Source organism: Vipera berus, assembly GCF_964194415.1.
Source record: "Vipera berus genome assembly, chromosome: 6".
Lineage (NCBI taxonomy): Eukaryota > Metazoa > Chordata > Lepidosauria > Squamata > Viperidae > Vipera > Vipera berus.
The window spans coordinates 32,624,046-32,643,528 of NC_138208.1; the positions used below are offsets into that span (position 1 = coordinate 32,624,046).

General features: G+C 40.3%; 1 protein-coding gene across 1 annotated transcript in view; it reads right to left on the reverse strand.

Annotated features, from left to right (window-relative positions):
- Positions 1-19,483, reverse strand: part of LSMEM1 (leucine rich single-pass membrane protein 1) — a 55,804-nt gene that overhangs the window by 35,680 nt on the left and 641 nt on the right. The window lies entirely within an intron of this gene.

The following is a 19,483-nucleotide window of genomic DNA, read 5'->3' on the forward strand; positions in this document are numbered from 1 at the left end:
TTTGACACCCCTGGTCTAGACCTTTGGCAAATATAACACCCATGTACCTGCTCTTCAACAGCCTTGTCTAACCCAGGCCACCATAAATAGCTCCTGGCTAACACTTTCATGTGCACTATGCCAGGGTGTCCCTCATGTAGAGACTGTAGTACCCTATCTCTCAAGGTGAAGGGTATGATAACCCTATTTCCCCATAATAAACACCCTTTGTGAGCCGATAACTCGTGCCTTCTTTAAATTATTTTAAAGCTATAGGCAGATAAGAATATGGACCACCTAAGCATCCTTGGTGAAAGTATGTGAGGGGTTTGCTTGTCAGTTGTGAATAAACCTAAGAGAGGCTTATGGTCAGTAAACAGTGAAATTCCTACCATACAGGTAATCGTGGAATTTCTTGACCCCAGCAACAATAGCCAAAGCTTCCTTGTCTATCTGTGCATAATTCCTCTCAGCCTTTGATAGGGTTCTTGAGTAATAAGCGATGGGGACTTGCTCCCCATTCCTTCCCAAATGGCTTAAAACAGCTCCCACTCCATAGGGGGAAGCATCACAGGCGATGCAGAGAGGCTTGGATTCGATATAATGGGAGACAGTGGATTTGTCAGATAGTAGACTCTTAGGTTTTTGAAAACTTTTCTCATGTAGATTGGTCCACTTCCATACAACTTTTTTATCTAGCAGTCTGTGAAGTGGCTCAGCTATTTCAGCTTTGTTAGGCAAAAATGAGTGCTAGAAATTTAATAACCCTAAAAATGCCTGAAGCTCTGCCTTATTTTTTGGGGTGGGGGCCATTTTAATCGCCTTGACCTTAGACTCTACAGGGTGGATTCCACTGGCATCAATTTTAAATCCTGTAGAAGTGACCCCAATGTTACATTTGTGTCTTTTCAGCCTGAGACCTGCAGAGCGAAACCTGTTTAACACAGCTCTGAGTCTATTTGCTAAGACTTCCTCAGTTTCCCCTGCAATTAAAACATCGTCAAAATAAGGGCAGATGCCCAGAATGCCCTTTAAAGTACGTTCCATTACCTCTTGAAAAATCCAGGTGCCACACTCACGCCAAACTGTAGACAGTTGACTCTAAATGCTCCCTTGTGTGTTACTATGATCTGTGCTGCTGCTGTAGCCTCGCTAACAGGCAGCTGCTGGCATGCTTGCGCGAGATCGAGTTTCACAAAAATGGTGCCACCTTGCGGGGAAGCAAGCACATGGCTGACCATCGGGACTGGGTAAACATGCTGATTAAGGGCTTTATTCAGGGTACACTTGTAATCAGCGCAGATGCGAATTTCTCCATTCGATTTGAGTGGGGTGACTATAGGGGTCCCCCCATTCCCCCCCTTCAACGGGCTGCAGCACCCCTTGTTCTACTAATTTTTCCAACTCTGCTTCAATCTTATGTTTTAGTGCGAATGGAACTCTTCTGGGTTTTACTCTAATTGACAAGACGTTTGGGTCCAACTTAAATGAGATAGGGGGCCCAGTGTATTTCCCCAGCTTGGAATCGAATACGTCTGTGAATTCTTCACACACAGCTTTGATGTTAACCCCCTGAGTTCGGTTTATGCCAGTAATTGCAATTCCTAGCGCTTTGAACCAGTCCAATCCTATTAGGCTAGTTCTTTGGCCTTCGACCACAACAACATCCAGATGCCCATGAAACTTTTTGAATTTAACAGATAGGGTGGCCTCCCCCGTAGTTTTAACCTGGGCATTTTGAAAATCAGTCAATATAATGCCAGAGGGTCTCAATTTAGCCCACTGCTTACTGCGGCTGCAAACAAATTTAAAAGTCTCGTATGATATAATCGAAACTGCAGACCCAGAATCTAACTCCCATCTTACAAGGAATAACTTGAAGATGAATTTCAAGTTTTAACTTAGGTTTTAAAGGGCGGGGGGGCCTCAGTTTGGCAAATAGCCCTTCGGCTTTCACAAAACCCCACGCTGGTCGGGTTCTGAGTCTGGGTACCTTTCCTTGGCGAGTTTCCTGGTTGTTGTTTGTGTTGGCTGTCTCTGAAATGACTTCGGCATACTGTCGCGATGTGCCCCATTCGTCCGCAGGCCCAACATGTGGCCGACCAGAACTTGCAGTTCATTCTTGCATGGTTGCTGCCACAACCCCTGCACCTAGAGAAGAAAACGGCCTTCTGGTTGCTCTCTCTGTGCTCGCATCCTTGTTCTCGGGGCTCTGTCTTCTTCCGAATTTCGTCAACTTCTGTTTCCTCTTCGCCTGTGTTCTCGTTGTAAGAAACGGCCTCGTGGTGTATTGTTTCTTCTGTCTTACTGGGTTTGGACGTCTGAACCACTTGGACCATGCCACCGGCTGCCTCGTCAGCCATAATTTCATCTTGCGCATCCTGGAGGGTTAGATTGGGCCTAGCGAACAGTCTTTGTTGCAACACCTTGTCTCTCACGCCACACACAAGCCAGTCTCGAAGACGCTCATCTAGGTTGGAAAACTTACAGAGTCTAGCGGCCTGGCATAAGGCCATGATGAATTCTGATGCAGTTTCCCCAGGTTGTTGCACTCGTTGATCAAATCGGAACCGCCAGGCCATCTCTGACATCCTGGGCTTGAAGTGAGTGTTCAGCTTTTGTTTAAGATCGGCAAACGAGACGGTCTCAATTGGTGTTGGGGCAAATAAGCTTTCGGCCAGGTCGAATGTTGCAGGCCCGCTTATGCAGAGTAGTGTTGCCGCTTTCAAGCCATCCTCTGCGATCTGGTTTGCCCTCAAATAATTTTCTATTTGTCTGAGGTGCAATGGCCACTGCTCAGGGTGGCAGATGTCGAATTCATGAGGCTGGCCAACTTTTGGCATCTTCCTTCTTCTGATCTAGGATCCTGCTCCACAAGCTCAGATGGGTTGTTCTGAGCACGAGGCCGCTAGCGTGCTGAACTAGCCGGCTGATAGAGAGAGGGGGAGGGAAAGATGCCTCTTTCCTCCAGCATGTGAAGCCGTCCCCTCGTGACTTCAGCTCTCAAACAAAGCAGGATCCCATCCTGATCGCCACTATTATGTATTGGGTTCTGATGCATAGAGAAGATGCCAGGCAGATGAGTACAAACAAACTGTTACTTTATTAATGATCATATTTGTACTGAGGGGTTAGGGTGTACAAGCAAGCTTATATACTTCATACAACCAGTCAGATTGAACCTAACAATCCCGCCACTAAAACTCCCGCCAGAACTGTTAGGGTTCAAACATGTGAATAGCTGTTTTCTCAAACCCTAATACACAACAAATACCTTGCTGATATAGATCTTGTCTAGATTTCAATCTTCCTTCATTATCCAATAAGTCCTTATATGTTACAAGTTTATCATAATTAATTAAGTTTGGGTAAGCAAAAGCTTCCATTAATGTAAGTTTTTCCCTTTATTTTTTTCCCATTCTAAGAGAAGTGCGTTTCTTATGGTATGGTTCTGAAAATATCTATGGGCTTTATTCTTCCCATACCATAAGAAGGCATGCCAGCCAATCTGCAGGTCATGCCCCTCAAGATATAATAATCTTTTATCTCTTGAGTGTTATCCATTCTTTAATCCACATTAGAATAGCTGCTTGGTAATATAACTTCCAATCTGGGAGTCCCAGTCCTCCCCTTTCTCTAATGTCTTGTAACATTTTCACTTTAATTTGTGTTGGGTTTTTTTGAGTGCCAGTGCCATGGCGGGACGACATCCTTTGGAAGTTCCCGAAGGCGTGTCGCTTTTCAGCTGTTTCGGGAATCTATCTGAGTTTCAGACAGATCAGAGCTGTCCTATAGGGATGGTGAAGAAAGAAGGCATAGTTTTGGCAGCACAGGAGAGATCGCAACCTCCTGGAGAGCTGACAGAAGCTTCCTGGACCAGCAGCTATCAGACGGCCATTGCGAGCCATCACAAGCCGGGGCGGCCACTTGGAAGATTTTGAAAGTAAGTTTGGAGGATTGCCTGGGTGAGAAGATTGAGAATCCTTAAATGCTGGAAACTGGGGCGGGGGGAAATAAGAAGAATGTGAAGCCGTGGAGAAGTGGGGGGGGAGTGGATTTTTAAACTGCTCCTCTCCTGGAACTGCAGCGGCGGACAACAATGTAAGGCAAAAGAAAGCAATGAATTAAGTATCTCGGCTGAGAATACCCTTGAACCTTAAGAAAAAAGGGAGAGTAAGTGACCTTGAATGACAGCTGCTGAACTCACTGATAAGAAGTTTACAAAGTCTGTTTTGTTTTGTTTTTTAGTTTGCGGAATGGTGGATTGTTTTTTACTTTGATTTTTTTTTCCTTTTGGACTAAGACACAGAGACTCTGAAATGAACAAAGAGCATAACCTGTATGGATTAATTTCTATTTCTTTTTCTTTTTTTAAAATATAAGGATATTTGGCTTTTTCCTTCTCTTTTTCTTTCCTTTTCCCTTTGTACTCACCTTTACTTGTCGCTGAACTTTTTCGTACTCTTTTTTCTTGTAGAGTACATTTGGATTATAATACCCCATCAACATTTGGATTGCAAACTACTGGAGAAAATGAAGAAGACCATAACACACCCAGCAACAGCTGCCCTAATACCACAGAGTCCGGTGGCACAGAAATCACTGGACAACACAACGCAGCAAGATAGATCCATTATGGAATTGAAAAATATGATACTGGCTCTACACACAGACTTTAAAGAAGGGATTGGCAAACTAGAAGAGGACCTAAAAGAGGTCAAAGAACTGATGGAGAAAAATGAACAAAGATTGCAGCAAGCGGAAGAAAGAATTGAATTAACAGATAAGAGACTAGAGGAGATTGATAACCAACTTACATTAACAGACAGGAACCAGGAGAAAATGATTATTGCTTTAGAGATGGATAGAGCTGATTATTATTTAAGATTCCAAAATGTTGAAGAAGAAAAGGGAGAGAACCTAGCAGATGTAATGGCGGGAATATTAGCAGAAGCATTGGAGGAAAGCAAGGAAAAGATAATTAATGATATAGATGAGATATTTAGAATATACACTAGATATGCAATGAGAAATACTCTCCCCAGAGAGGTGCATATAAGATTTACTAAGAAAGCATTAAGGATAGATATACTACAGAAGCTGAGAAATGTTAAAATAAAATATAAAGGAAGAGAGAGAGTGATGTTAAAACAGATCCCAAGAAGAGTGAGAGACCTGAGAAAGGAGTATCAATTTCTGACAAAATGCTTAATTAAAAAAGGGAAAAATTGTAGATGGTTAATACCAGAAGGAGTAATGATAAATCGGCAAGAACAGAGACGTAGACTGGACACAATAGAGAAAGCAGAACTTTTCTATGATCAATACTTTGGGCAGCAAGAAGAAGAAAGGCTGAGAGGGGAAAGAGTAACCAGACAGCAAGGAGACGAGACAGAGAAGCAACGGAGTAAGTATAGCATAGAACAGGAGGAAAGGGTGTTGAGAGAAGGGACAAGAGCAAAAGAGCCAAAAGAGCAAAGAGAGATGAGAATAACAAGAGCAACTAAAACTTCAAATAAATAATCATGGAAGAAGAAATAAAAGCAATTTCGATAAACATAAATGGTCTGAATTCGGCTATAAAAAGAAAAAGAACACTAAATTGGGGAAATTAAAAATGGATATAATTTGTTTACAAGACGTTCATATTAAGAAACAACATAAAAATCTACTAGAATATCCAAAATTGGGAGAATTATATACCTCACTTGCAGATCAGAGTAAAAGAGGTGTGGTATTATATATTCAAAAAACAATACAAACTACATTGTTATATTCAGATGAAGATGGGCGAATTTTAATGGTGGAAGTAATTATGAACTGTAAAAAAACTTTATTGGTAGCGATTTATGCCCCAAATGAAAACCAAGAAATTTCTATTCAAAATTACACCAGAAAATAATAGAATTGGAATCCGAAAGCATATGTATGATTGGAGATTTCAATGCTATTGTAAAGGCCGGGCTGGATTATAATACAATAACAACAACAACAACAAAAGACCCTAAGGAGAACACTTCCAAAATCTTTTAATAATATGGTGGACGAATTAAATATACTAGATGTTTGGAGAGAAAAATATCCGGAAAAGAAGCAATATACATTCTATTCTAACAGACACCTTTCCTGGTCAATAGATATGATATGGACATCAATAGACTTATTTACAAGTACACAAAATATAAACATAGAAACAAGCACATGGGTGGACCACAACCCAGTCACAATTACATACAAAGGACAAAAAAAAAAGAACAGGATGGACATTAAATCAAACTGTATTGAATGAAAAAGACTTCCAGCAATATATAGAAAAAGAAATGACTTTCTTCTTTAAGGAAAACAAAACAGAAGATACCTCACTTCAAAATGTCTGGGATACAGTGAAACCGTACATGAGAGGACTTGCTATATCTTATATGGGGAAAAAGAATAAACAGAAAAGACAAATTAGGGAAAACTTGGAGGAAGAATATAAGACTCTTGAGAAAGAATTACAGAAAGATACACAAAACAAAAACATAAAAAAATTAATGGAATTGAACAAGCATAAAATGAACTTAATAGAAAATGAAGAGGTGGAAAGGAAAACAACCCTTTTTCGAACATGCAAACAAACCAGGGAGATGGTTGACATATAAAATTAAAAAGGAGAAAGAGAAGAGACGGATTAAACAACTGGAAGATGCTGAGGGGACTTTACAACATCGGAATGAAGAAAAGAAAAAAAAAATAGCTTGGGAATATTATGAGAATTTATATAAGCAACAAGTAGTTTCAGATGATAGGATAAAACAATTCTTGGAAAAAAACAGAGATACCTAAAGTACCAGAGAAATTTTAAAAGCTACTAGAAGAGAAAATAACAATGATGGAATTAACAGAAGAAATTAAAAAACAAAAGAATGGCAAAACACCAGGACCAGATGGGCTACCAGTGGAACTATATAGAACATTGCAGGAACTGTTAGGCAATGTAATGCTGGAACTCTATAATGAACTCCTCTCTGAAGCTAAGACACCAGATTCGTGGTCAGAAGCACTTATTACCCTGATACCAAAGGAAGAAATGGAAATACAGAAAATAAAGAATTATAGACCGATTTCCTTGCTCAGTGTGGACTATAAAATATTCACATCAATCATGGGCGAAAGGCTTAAAAAGTTCCTAAATGAATTTATACATATGGATCAAAATGGGTTCCTGCCCAAAAGACAGATTAGAGACAATATGCAAATTATATTAAACACATTAGAATATTATGAAACACATCCCGAAAAACAGATGGCATTGATGTTTTTGGATGCGCAGAAAGCATTCGACAATGTGAATTGGCAATTCATGATAAGACAACTACAGATTATGGATTTTGGGGAGAAAATTATAAATGTAATTAAAGCAATTTACAATAAGCAAATAGCCAAAATAATGATAAATGCAGATATGACTGAAAAGATTAACATTATGAAGGGAACAAGGCAGGGATGCCCTTTATCCCCATTATTGTTTATATTGACACTAGAGATACTAACTAGAACTATAAGACAGAATAAGGATATAAAAGGTATGAAAGTTAAGAGAGAAGAATATAAGCTACAAGCTTTCACAGATGATTTAGTATTTATATTGAAGGAGCCACTAGAGACAGGACCTGTATTAATAGAACAAATAGAAAAATATGGTGATGTAGCAGGTTTGAAGATTAATAAAGATAAAACAAAAATGTTAGTGAAAAATATTACTGAACAAAAAAAAAAGAATTGATGGGAAAGTTAGAGATACAGATTATAAAGAAGGTAAAATATCTGGGGATTCACCTGACAGCAAGATGTACAACAATTAAAGAAGATAACTATTACAAATTGAAAAGACAAATTGAAGTAGATTTGGATAAATGGAAAAAGGTACAACTATAATTAATGGGCAGGATTGCAATAATCAAAATGAATATATTACCACAATTGTTGTTTTTGTTTTCAACAATACCAATAAGATTGGAAAAGAAATATTTTTAGGGGCTAAATAAAATAATTTTTAAATATATTTGGCAGGGGAAAAAGGCAAGGATTAATTTAAAAATGTTACAGGATGCAAGACTCAGAGGTGGGTTTAGCTTACCTAATTGGGAATTATATTACCAGGCTGCAGTAATGTCATGGATGAGAGAATGGAATTTACTGAGGAATACTAGATTATTGACATTAGAGGGACTTGATTTACAGTTGGGATGACATTCGTTCATATGGTATGGGAAAAATAGAAAACACAGCTATTTCCAGAGACATTATATCAGGAATTCTTTATTGATGGTTTGGGAGAAAATAAAGAGGAAGCATTACTTGAGGATTCCAGATTGGCTGTCAACGATGGAAGCGTTAATAACACCCCAATATGTTTAACATGGGAAACATTATAAGATATAAAGACCTACTAACAGACACGGGGAAGCTGAAAACCAAACAACAACTAGAAGAACAAGAAATAAAGATGGATTGGTACATGAGAATGCAAATACATTCTAGATATGAAAAAGATGCTAAAATAGATGGTTTTAATTTGGGGAGAATAGAGTTAGATGAAATACGGGAACTGAAGAAAAATGGATTAAAAAAATGTATAGCTACTTATTATATAGGGAATTAGAGGAGGAGCAAGTTAAGGAGTCAATGATAAAATGCTCAAGAAATTTGGATATACGACTTCCGGGTGGCAAGGCTCCGTTGACGGCAGCCATTTTGGCTGTCAGCCCCGTTGTCTCCGTAGAGCTGCCAAAAACAGCGACGATCAGCTGTTTGGCGGCTCAGAAACCCACTCCTCAGGAGAAGAGGAGGGGGTGAGCGCCCAGGCAGGGGTAGAGCTCCCCTAGACCGCCAGAGTTTTAACTCTGGTGGTTGAACGGTGTGAGCCCCCCCGAAGCCTGAGTTTGCTCCGGACTCCGGGACGCCTCTGCTCCAAGGCTTTGGAGCAGAGCAGGATGCTGCAACCATCCCTGCCATCGAGAGGGAATTGGGGATTACTTGGATGCAGGCAGAGCTGTGCAGGAGAATGCTGTAATAGCAAGTATTTGAACTTTAACTCAGACTACTTTGTGGAAAAGTTGCAAACGGTGCGGAAAGTGAAAGTGCACAATAGAACTAAGTGGTGCCAAAATGGCTACCAAACCAACTAAAGTTCCTAGAAGTGTGGGGGCCTCGCCAGTTCAGCAATCTTCATTACAGGCTTTGATGCCTCCTCCCCCGGCACCCACACCCGCACCAGCTTTAAGAATAAAAGATTTGCAGGATGCTTTGCAAGAGGCTTTGAAAAAACAATCTCAACAAATAGCTGAGCTTATTGAGGAGAAGAATACAGAAATAAGGGCAGATATTTTGGTTGCATTTCAAGGGCTCGCTGTTTGCATTGAACGTTTGGATGAGAGAGTGGAAGAACTTAGCCAAAATAATATGAGATTAGATGCCAAAATGATGGATGCTGAAACTGTGATGGATAAGATTGATGATGATTTAACATTGGTGCAGTACCGCGAGATGGAGTTTGCTGTGAGAATCAGAGGTTTGAAAGAAGATCCTAAGGAAAATTTGAAAAAAGTACTCTCAGAAGCTCTTGAACAGATTCTGGGGCGTTCAGCAGCAGATATTATGGTGGATATAGATAAAATATTCCGTGTTAATTCCTGGATTGCAAGACAAAGGAAGCTACCTAGAGATGTGGTGGTTTATTTTATGAAAAGAGCAATTAGAAATGAGGTTATTCAAGCTTTTTATAATAACAAATTTACAGTTGCAGAGCAAGAAGTTTTAATTTTGAAAGAGATTCCTCCAAGAATTTTAAGGAGAAGGAAAGAATTTGCTTTTTTGGCAGAAGAATTAAGGAAACGGGATATCCAGTTCAGATGGGAGATTCCAGTAGGTATGGTGGTGATGCACGCAGGCACGAGATACCGCCTTAACACAGTTTTACAGGCACGAGATTTTTATGCTAATATTTTGAAGGCAGGCCCCCCACCATCCACGGAATTTAAAAGGAGGAATGGTGAAGGAAAGCATCAGCTACGAAGGGAGAGTATACAAGGTGCTGAAGGAGCTACGCAGGTGAAAGATGGAGAATCCCAGCAAACTACAGGAGTGGATCAGATTTCAGTACCAATGGAGGAGGTCAGAGACCAAAGAATGACACGTGCTGCAGCCAGACGAATGAGACAAGAGCAAGAACAACAGAAGAGAGTGCAGGTGATTTTGGAAGAGGTGCTCCAAAAGCTTCAGGTCGCAAAAGATGGCGACAAAGCTTCTAACCTGGAATGTTAATGGCTTAAATTCACCACATAAAAGAAAGAAAGTATTTCAATATCTAAAGCAATTTAAAAATGATGTTATTTGCTTATAGGAAACACATATTCAAGCAGCTGATCAAAAGTACCTGACAAACTTTAGGTTGGGTACAGAGTTTATTGCCTCTGCTCCTGACAAGAAAAACGGAGTTGTTATTTACGTTAAGAATACTTTAACAGCTACTTTACTTGAAGCAGATAAACAAGGAAGATATGTTATAATTGAACTATTAACAGAAGGCAAGAAAATACTTTTGTTTGGATTATATGCTCCTAACCAACAGCAAGGAGATTTTTACAAATTATTACACAGTAAGATTATCCAGTGGGATTACAAATCTTGTATTATTATGGAGATTGGAATGGCATTTTGGATGTACAAATGGACAAAAGAGGCCTTTTTAGAAGTACGCCAAGTCATGCTAGACTGCCTAAATCATTTTTTGAGATGAAGGATGACTTGGAATTGAGAGATGTGTGGAGAGAAAGGAACTTGCAAGAAAAAGACTTTACTTTTTTCTCTGATAGGCATCAATCTTTTTCAAGGATTGACTTTGTATTAATTACTAATGATTTTTTTCTAGGATTAAGAAGATCAAGATTTGTCCAAGAACTATATCTGATCATAGTCCAGTATGGTTGGAGACAGAAAAAGATAATGGAGACAGACGGTCTTGGTGATTAAATGAAAACTTGTTTAGTTATCAGGAAAATGTGGAAGAGTGTAAAAAACAGATGAAAGAATTTTTTTAAAATTAATATGCATAAAGGTACTCCTATGGAGATGGTTTGGGATGCAAGTAAAGCTTATATGAGAGGAGTGTCAATATATTTGAACAATAAACAGAGACGTAAATTGGAATTTAGGAGGAAAGAATTAGAGGAGGAAATTAAGAAAAAAGAAAAGGCTTTAATTCTGAATCCATCTGATGGGAAGACTAAAGAGGTAATTACTTTACTAAGAGGTCAGTTTGATATGTTGATGGCAGATCAAGTGGCAACTAACTTACGGTATGCTAGACATAATACTTTTTGTAATGCTAATAAACCGGGTAGGTGGTTAGCTTATTTGTTAAGGAAGAAACAGAGAGCATGCAATATAGATAGAATAGAATACAAGGGTAAAGTAGTATACCAGCAGAATCTTATTAAAAAGGCTTTTGTTGATTTTTATTCTAAGTTGTATGTTAGAGATAAGATTCGAGATGCAGACATAGATGGATATTTGCAGGAAGCTAATATCTCTGTTCTTACACAAGAAGAAAAGGAAGGGTTGAATCAATTGATAAGTGATGAAGAATTTTTTTTAGCAATTAAGCAATTAAAGGTGGGTAAGGCACCGGGAACTGAAGGTTTGACTACCGTCTATTATAAAAATTTACAGTCAGAAATGGTGGAACCTTTAAGAGAATTGTTTAGGACAATTCAATTGGGAGGAGAAGTGCCTCCATCGTGGAAAACAGCTTTTATTTTGTTGATTCCGAAGGAAGATCAAGATGTTACCCAAGCCAAAAGCTATAGACCAATATCGCTTTTAAATACTGATTATAAGATATTTGCAAAAAATTTAGCTAATAGATTAATGAAGGTAATGCAGCAAGTGATTCATAGTGATCAAACTGGATTTATAAGCGGTAGACAAATGAAGAATAATGTGAGACATATTGTAGATTTACTGGAATTCTTGGAAAGGAATAATCAGGTCTCCGCAGCGCTGATTTTTTTGGATGCTGAAAAAGCCTTTGATCAATTGGACTGGAAATTTTTGGTGAAGGTATTGGAGAAAATGGAGTTTGGGGAAAAATTCTTACAACCTATTAGGGCAATATATCAGAAGCAAACAGCTCATATAATAGTTAATAGTAGTTTGACAGAAACATGTAATATTGAAAAGGGTACAAGACAGGGGTGCCCGTTATCACCCTTACTGTTTGTGTTAACATTGGAAATATTATTGATTAAAATACGAGATTCAAATAAAATTAAGGGAATTAAAATAAGAGATCAGGATTATAGATTGAGAGCGTTTGCGGACGACCTGGTTATTACAGTAAGTCAACCGACTTACTCAGTTGTAGAGTTGATGGAGATAATAATGTTATATGGGAAAGTTTCTGGATTTAAGATAAATACACAAAAAACTAAAATACTGTCTAAGAACATGACTATAGAACAAAAGGTTGTTCTAGAAGAGTTAACGGGATTTGAAATAGTTAAAAAGACTAAATATTTGGGGGTTTATTTGTCAGCTTCAAATGTGAAGTTATATAAGAATAATTATGAACTGTTGTGGACAAAAACACAAAAAGAATTAGATAATTGGAAAAAAACTACAATTATCTTTACTGGGAAGAATCACAGCAGTGAAAATGAATGTTTTGCCAAAGTTTTTATTTTTGTTTCAAATAATACCTATACTTAAAAAGGATTTAAATTTGGAGGAATGGCAAAAAGGCATTAATAAATTTGTTTGGGCAGGGAAAAAGCCATGAGTTAAATTTAAGATAATGCAAGACATGCGCGAAAGAGGTGGTTTTAAAATGCCTAATTTTAAATTATATTATGAGGCATCGATTGATTGGTTTAATTTAACACAAGGGAGATTATTAAATCTTGAGGGTTATGACTTGTTATTTGGCTGGCATGCATATCTATTGTATGACAAGAAGGTGGATAATGTGTTTAAGATACATATATTAAGGTATGCTCTGTTGCGAGTTTGGAAAAAATATAGACATAAGTTAAATTATAAGATACCAATTTGGACAATACCTAAACATGCAATAGAAAATATAAACGTTGGATTTAAACATGATGAGACTACGTATAAGGAAATTTTAAGGTTAGAAAGGAATGTGTGGCAATTAAAGCCATATAATATTTTAAAAGAAGAAAAGATTGTACAAACTTGGTTCCAGTATGGGCAGTTACAGGCAAGATGAAAAGAGGATCGATAACTGATGAAAATTTGGTAAAACAAATTCGAGATCAAGGTCACACACATATAAGAAGGATATACAACGCATTGATAGAAATTGACTCAGAAACAGAACTTGTTAAAGATTGTATGATAAAGTGGGCCCAGAATTTTCAGGAGGTTATAACAATGGATACTTGGGAAAAGATTTGGGTTAGAAATGTAAAATTTACACAGGCCCAAAATTTAAGAGAGAATTTTTATAAAATGTTTTATAGGTGGCATTTAGATCCTAAAAAACTAGCAAGTATGTACCCAAATTGTCAGCCCAAATACTGGAGGTGTGGTTGTGAGGACGCAACGTATTTTCATATATGGTGGACTTGTAAAAAAGTCAAAGCTTTTTGGATTAAAATTTGGTGGAATATGCAAAAGATATTTAAGAAAAGGATAAAGTTTTCTCCGCAGTTGTTTTTGTTGGGCATTATTACAGATACTACTGTTATAGACACTAAATTGATGTTGAATCTAATAACGGCAGCAAGACTTTTAGTAGCGCAATATTGGAAGAAGGAGGAACTGCCGACTATAGAAAAGTGGACTTTGAAAGTTTCTAACTTGGCGGAAATGGCAAAGATTTCAGCATATTTGAAAGAACAATCGCAACAGAGATATATTGTGGAATGGAGAAGATGGATTGAATATATTCAGAATAAATATGGGACTAAAAAGTTTCATTTAGCATTTGAATAAGTAGTGGTTTTATATGATGTATAATTAGTTATTTGTTATTTGTTAGCAATATGATGACTATGGAGAGTTAAAGTGCGACAGAATTTAATGTTTTATTTTTGGGTTGTTAGCATATTTTAGCTTATGTTTGTAATACTATACCCTGTATTCAGCTCTGGGAAGTTGGGGAGGTTGGAGGGGTGGGGAGGGGTGGGTTGGGGAGAGGGGAGGGAGAGGAGGGTTTTTTCTTTTTTTGTTTCTTTTTTATCTTAAAATGTATTGTAAAACTTAATAAAAAAAGAAATTTGGATATACGATTGAATTAGATAGATGGCAGCAATTGTGGGAAAAAACTATAAACTGACAATGGTGACAGCGTATAAAGAAAATATGTACAAGATGTTCTACAGATGGCATATGTCTCCAGAAAAAACTAGCTAAAATGTTTAAGGACAGATCTATGAAATGTTGGAAATGCCATCAAATACCAGGCTCTTTCTATCATATGTGGTGGACGTGTGCGAAAGCTAAAACCTATTGGAACATAATCAAATCATGGATAGAAAAGATGATACAACAATGTATAGAATTAAGTCCAGAAATATTCCTGTTGGGTATTTTACCAGAGAAATATAGCAAAGAGAACACATATTTGATTATTCATATAACCACTGCAGCTAGGATTGTGTTTGCACAAAACTGGAAGGCACTGAAAGCTCCTCCAGAAGAAGAGGTGATCAGGAAAATAATAGAATGTGCAGAAATGAATAGATTAAGAATGACAATTAAAGATAAGACAGAGTCAGAGTATTATGAAATTTGGGGAAAGTTTTATGAGTGGGTGAAAAAGAGAATATGCTTAAAAGACAGCTAACACATATTTAGATGGAAGAAAAATGAGGAGATAAGGATATTATCATACCTAATATAGACTTTGAAAATCCAAGGAGAGAAGCTGCTTCGATATCACCCCTGAATTGTATCAGAAGAGGAATGGGAGGGAAGAAAGGAGAGGAGAGAGAGGGAAGAGAGTAGAGGAGGGGGAAGGAAGTAGGAAGGTCGGAGGGAAAGAGGAGGACAAGTGGGGAGAAACAGGAGGGGAGTGGTGAGGGAAAGAGGAGAGGAGAGGAAGAAGAGAGAAGTAGGAAAGAAAGGAGAAAGGGAGAAAGAAAGTAGAGAAGAGGGAAGAGAGAGAAGGAGGGTGGATACAGTGAAAGGGGAAATGGACGAGCAGCACCCAAACTTACGTGTATGTATTTATGTATGGTGATATATTTATTTTTATTTATTTATTTTATTTTAATTCCATTTATATCCCGTCTAATCACTTTACAAACTTAGCAGTAGCCTTCATTCTATGTATATGCCTGCTTATTAGGCATATACATAGAATGAAGGCTACTAAAATTGAATTTTAATAATAATATATAAATTCAATAAGAGGCCCCTGGTTAGTTTCTTAGTTAATTTTTTTGTGGGGTTAGGGAGGGGGGTGGGAATTTCTTGTGGTTGTTTGGAAATGGGGGGTAGTCCAGCAACCGTTGTTCAGGCCAGGTCCGGGATTGATCGTGTGGGGGGGGAGCGGGGGTCGGTTGCCCCCGGAGCTCCGGAGCGGGTTGTGGGATTACCTATTCCCACGACGTTAGGGAATGGCAGCAGGTATATGAACAGAGGGCCGTATCGATATCCGGGAGGGCCTCTCCACTGTTTACAAGCGGTGAGGTGCTCCGACCCTCTGCTTCTACCCCGAGGTCCCTGGAGCGAGGATGTGCAGCCAACTGAGCTCCGGTTGGTGTACTTGAATGCCAGGTCCGTTGTTAATAAGGCTCCTCTTGTCCGGGATCTGGTCAAGGGTGAGCATGCGGACCTGGCTTGCATCACAGAGACCTGGCTGGGCCCAAAGGGTGGCATTCCTCTGGTTGAACTTTGCCCACCAGGTTTCCGGGTGCTACACCGGCCTCGGGCTCAGGGTAGGGGTGGGGGAGTGGCGGTTGTTATGAGGGAGACCTTGTGTCCGCGGGAGGCCACCGTTCCCCAGATTGTCAGTTGTGAGTCTCTCTTCCTGAGATTTGGTCCTGGGGCGCAGTTGGGCTTGCTGCTGGTGTACCTTTCGCCTAGTCACACAGCAGCAGCCCTGCCTGAGCTTCTCGACATCCTCTCGGGGTTGGTGATTGAGTTCCCCAAACTTATAGTTTTGGGTGACTTCAATCTACCATCCCTGGGAGGATCATCTGAGTTAGCTCGGGAGTTCATGGCTTCCATGACGGCCATGGACCTGACGCAAGTAATTTATGGACCGACTCATGTGGGAGGCCACACCCTTGACTTGGTTTTCTTATCTGGACGATGGTTAGATGATCTTGGTGGGGGCTCCCCAATTGTTATGCCCCTGTCATGGACCGATCATCATCTCCTGCGGCTGGTCTTCCGTTTTGCCACTCCCCACCGTGGGTGTGTGGAGCCTATTAGATGGTACTGCCCCAGGCGCTTAATGGACCCTGATAGGTTCCAGGCAGTGCTGAGGCCCCCACCTGCCTCCTTAGCTCACAACTCGGCGGATGCCTTAGTGGAAGCCTGGGAAAGGACAGCCACGGAGGCTCTTGACCGAGTTGTACCCTTGCGGCCCCTGACCCGGTGCAGATCCCAGCGAGCTCCATGGTTTTCTGCGGAGCTTCGGGAGATGAAGCGTCGGAGACGGGGCCTAGAGAGCTGTTGGAGGTCCAGCCGATCCAAATCCGACCGATTGCGACTAAGAACCTATATTAGGTCTTATCTCACAGCGATAAGGGCGGCAAGGTCTAATCACTTTGCTACCCTTATCGCATCCGCAGATAACTGCCCGGCCGCCCTGTTTAGGGTGACCCGCTCCCTCCTTAACCAGGAGGTGAGGGTGGAACCTTTGCAGGGTCGTGCCGAGGAGTTTAGTCAACATCTGTTGGACAAAATCGCTTGGATTCGGACCGGTCTGGACTCTGACTGGGCAGAGTCTGACGATCAGGAGCAGGCGGTCTTGTCGATATTACCTGGGAGGAGTTTGATTCTGTGACTCCAGAGGAAGTGGACAGGATTATGGGGAGGCTGAGCTCCACCACATGTTTATTGGACCCGTGCCCCTCCTGGCTGGTTTATGCGGCTAGGGAGGGGGCATGAGGCTGGTTCCAGGCGGTCATATCTGCTTCTTTGAGTGAGGGTAGTTTCCCCGCCGTCTTGAAGGAGGCGGTGGTGAGACCTCTCCTCAAGAAGCCTGCCTTGGACCCAGCTGTATTAAATAACTTTTGTCCGGTCTCCAACCTTTGCTTCCTTGCGAAGGTTGTTGAGAGTGTGGTGGCGCATCAGCTCCCTCTGGTCCTGGATGAAGCAGATTATCTAGACCCGTACCAATCAGGTTTCAGGCCCGGGTACAGCACGGAGACAGCATTGGTCGCTCTGGTGAATGATCTCTGGAGGGCCCGGGACAGGGGACATTCCTCTGTCCTAGTCCTATTAGACCTCTCAGCGGCGTTCAATACCATCGACCATGGTATCCTGCTGCGGCGTCTCAGGGGATTGGGAGTGGGAGGCACAGTTTTCCAGTGGTTCTCCTCCTACCTCCTGGGACGTTCGCAGTCGGTGTTGGCAGGGGGGCAGAGGTCAACCTCGAGGCCTCTCGCTTGTGGAGTTCCTCAGGGGTCGGTCCTCTCGCCTCTCCTGTTTAACATCTACATGAAACCGCTGGGTGAGATCATTCGTGGTTTTGGAGTTGGGTATCATCAGTATGCTGATGATACCCAGCTTTTTATTTCGACCCCAAACCACCCCAGTGATGCCCTCAACGTGATGTCCCATTGCCTCAAAGCGGTTCGGGTCTGGATGGGGAGGAACAGACTTCAACTCAACCCCAACAAGACTGAGTGGCTGTGCATACCGGCATCCCGGGATATTCAGAATATTCCATCTCTTTCTATGGGGGGTGAGTTATTACCCCCCGTAGATAGGGCTCGCAACTTGGGAGTCCTCCTAGATTCACGGCTTACTTTGGAAGATCACATGGTGGCCGTGACTAGGGGGGCCTTCGCCCAGGTTCACCTGGTGCGCCAGTTGCGGCCCTATCTAGACCGGGATGCCCTGTGTACGGTCACTCATGCACTCGTGACCTCTCGTTTGGACTACTGCAACGCTCTCTACATGGGGCTGCCCTTGAGGACCACTCGGAGGCTCCAACTGGTACAGAATGCAGCCGCGAGAGTCGTGTTGGGAGTCTCCCGATACTCCCATGTTACACCTCTACTCCGTGAGCTGCATTGGCTCCCAGTTGTCTTCCGAGTGAGATTCAAGGTACTGGTAATGGTGTTCAAGGCCCTACATAGCATGGGTCCGGAGTACCTTAGGGAGCACCTGCTGCCGGCATCAACTTCCCTCCGCCCTGTGCATTCCCACACAGAGGGCCTCCTCAGGGTGCCAACGATCAGAGAATGTCGATTGGTGGCCCCCAGGGGGAGGTCCTTCTCTGTGGGCGCCCCGGAGCTATGGAATCGGTTGCCGGTTGAGCTCCGGATGGCGCCCGACCTCCGCTCCTTCCGACGCGATCTGAAAATCCATTTATTTGAACAAGCCGGCTTGGCCTGATGGGGGGTGGTTTGGTTTTTTTTATTGTTCTTAATATTTGTATTTATTGTTTTTTACCTTGGGCATTATGTTTAATTCCTTTTAATTTTTGTATTTTTTGTATTTTATACATTTGCCCTGTTCACCGCCCTGAGTCCTTCGGGAGAAGGGCGGTATATAAATAAAATAATAATAATAATAATAATAATAATAATAATAATAATAATAATAATAATAATAATAATAATAATAATAATAATAATAATAATAATAATAATTATTATTATTATTATTATTATTATTATTATTAGTGCTTTTTTCCCTTGCCAAATAAATTTCAGTTTGTCAAAGAAAGCTTTTTCTAATTTTACGGGAATGGTTTCCAATAGAAAGAGTATTTTTGGTAAAATGTTCATTTTAATTGTAGGTATTCTCCCCAGCATTGAAAGTTGGAGGTTTTTCCAGTTTTCTAAGTCCAGTTTTATTTTAGTAATTTTACATAGTTATCCTCTTTTATTGTTGCACATCTTGCTCTTAAGTAAATTCCCAAATACTTAACTTTTTTGACTATTTGAAGGTTTGTTTTTTTTAAGTTGCATTTTCTGTTTTTCTGTTAAGTTCTTTGTCAAAACTTTAGTTTTTTATCTATTTATTATCAAACCTGCTACATCACCATATTGTTCTATTATATCCAAAAATTTTGTGCTCGTTTCCAAAGGTTCTTCCAATATAAAAACCAAGTCAAACACAGATCACTTTTAAGTTCAATTAAATGTTCAATTCTTTAGGGAAAACTGTGGAAACATGTTACTTTCAAATATTATGACATCATAAAACCCAGAAAACTTCATTCTGTTCCAACTATTGAGGGCTGCAATGAAAATATATAATTATAAAGAATTATAAAGAATGGGTCATGTTGATTAGAAAAATATATATGCAA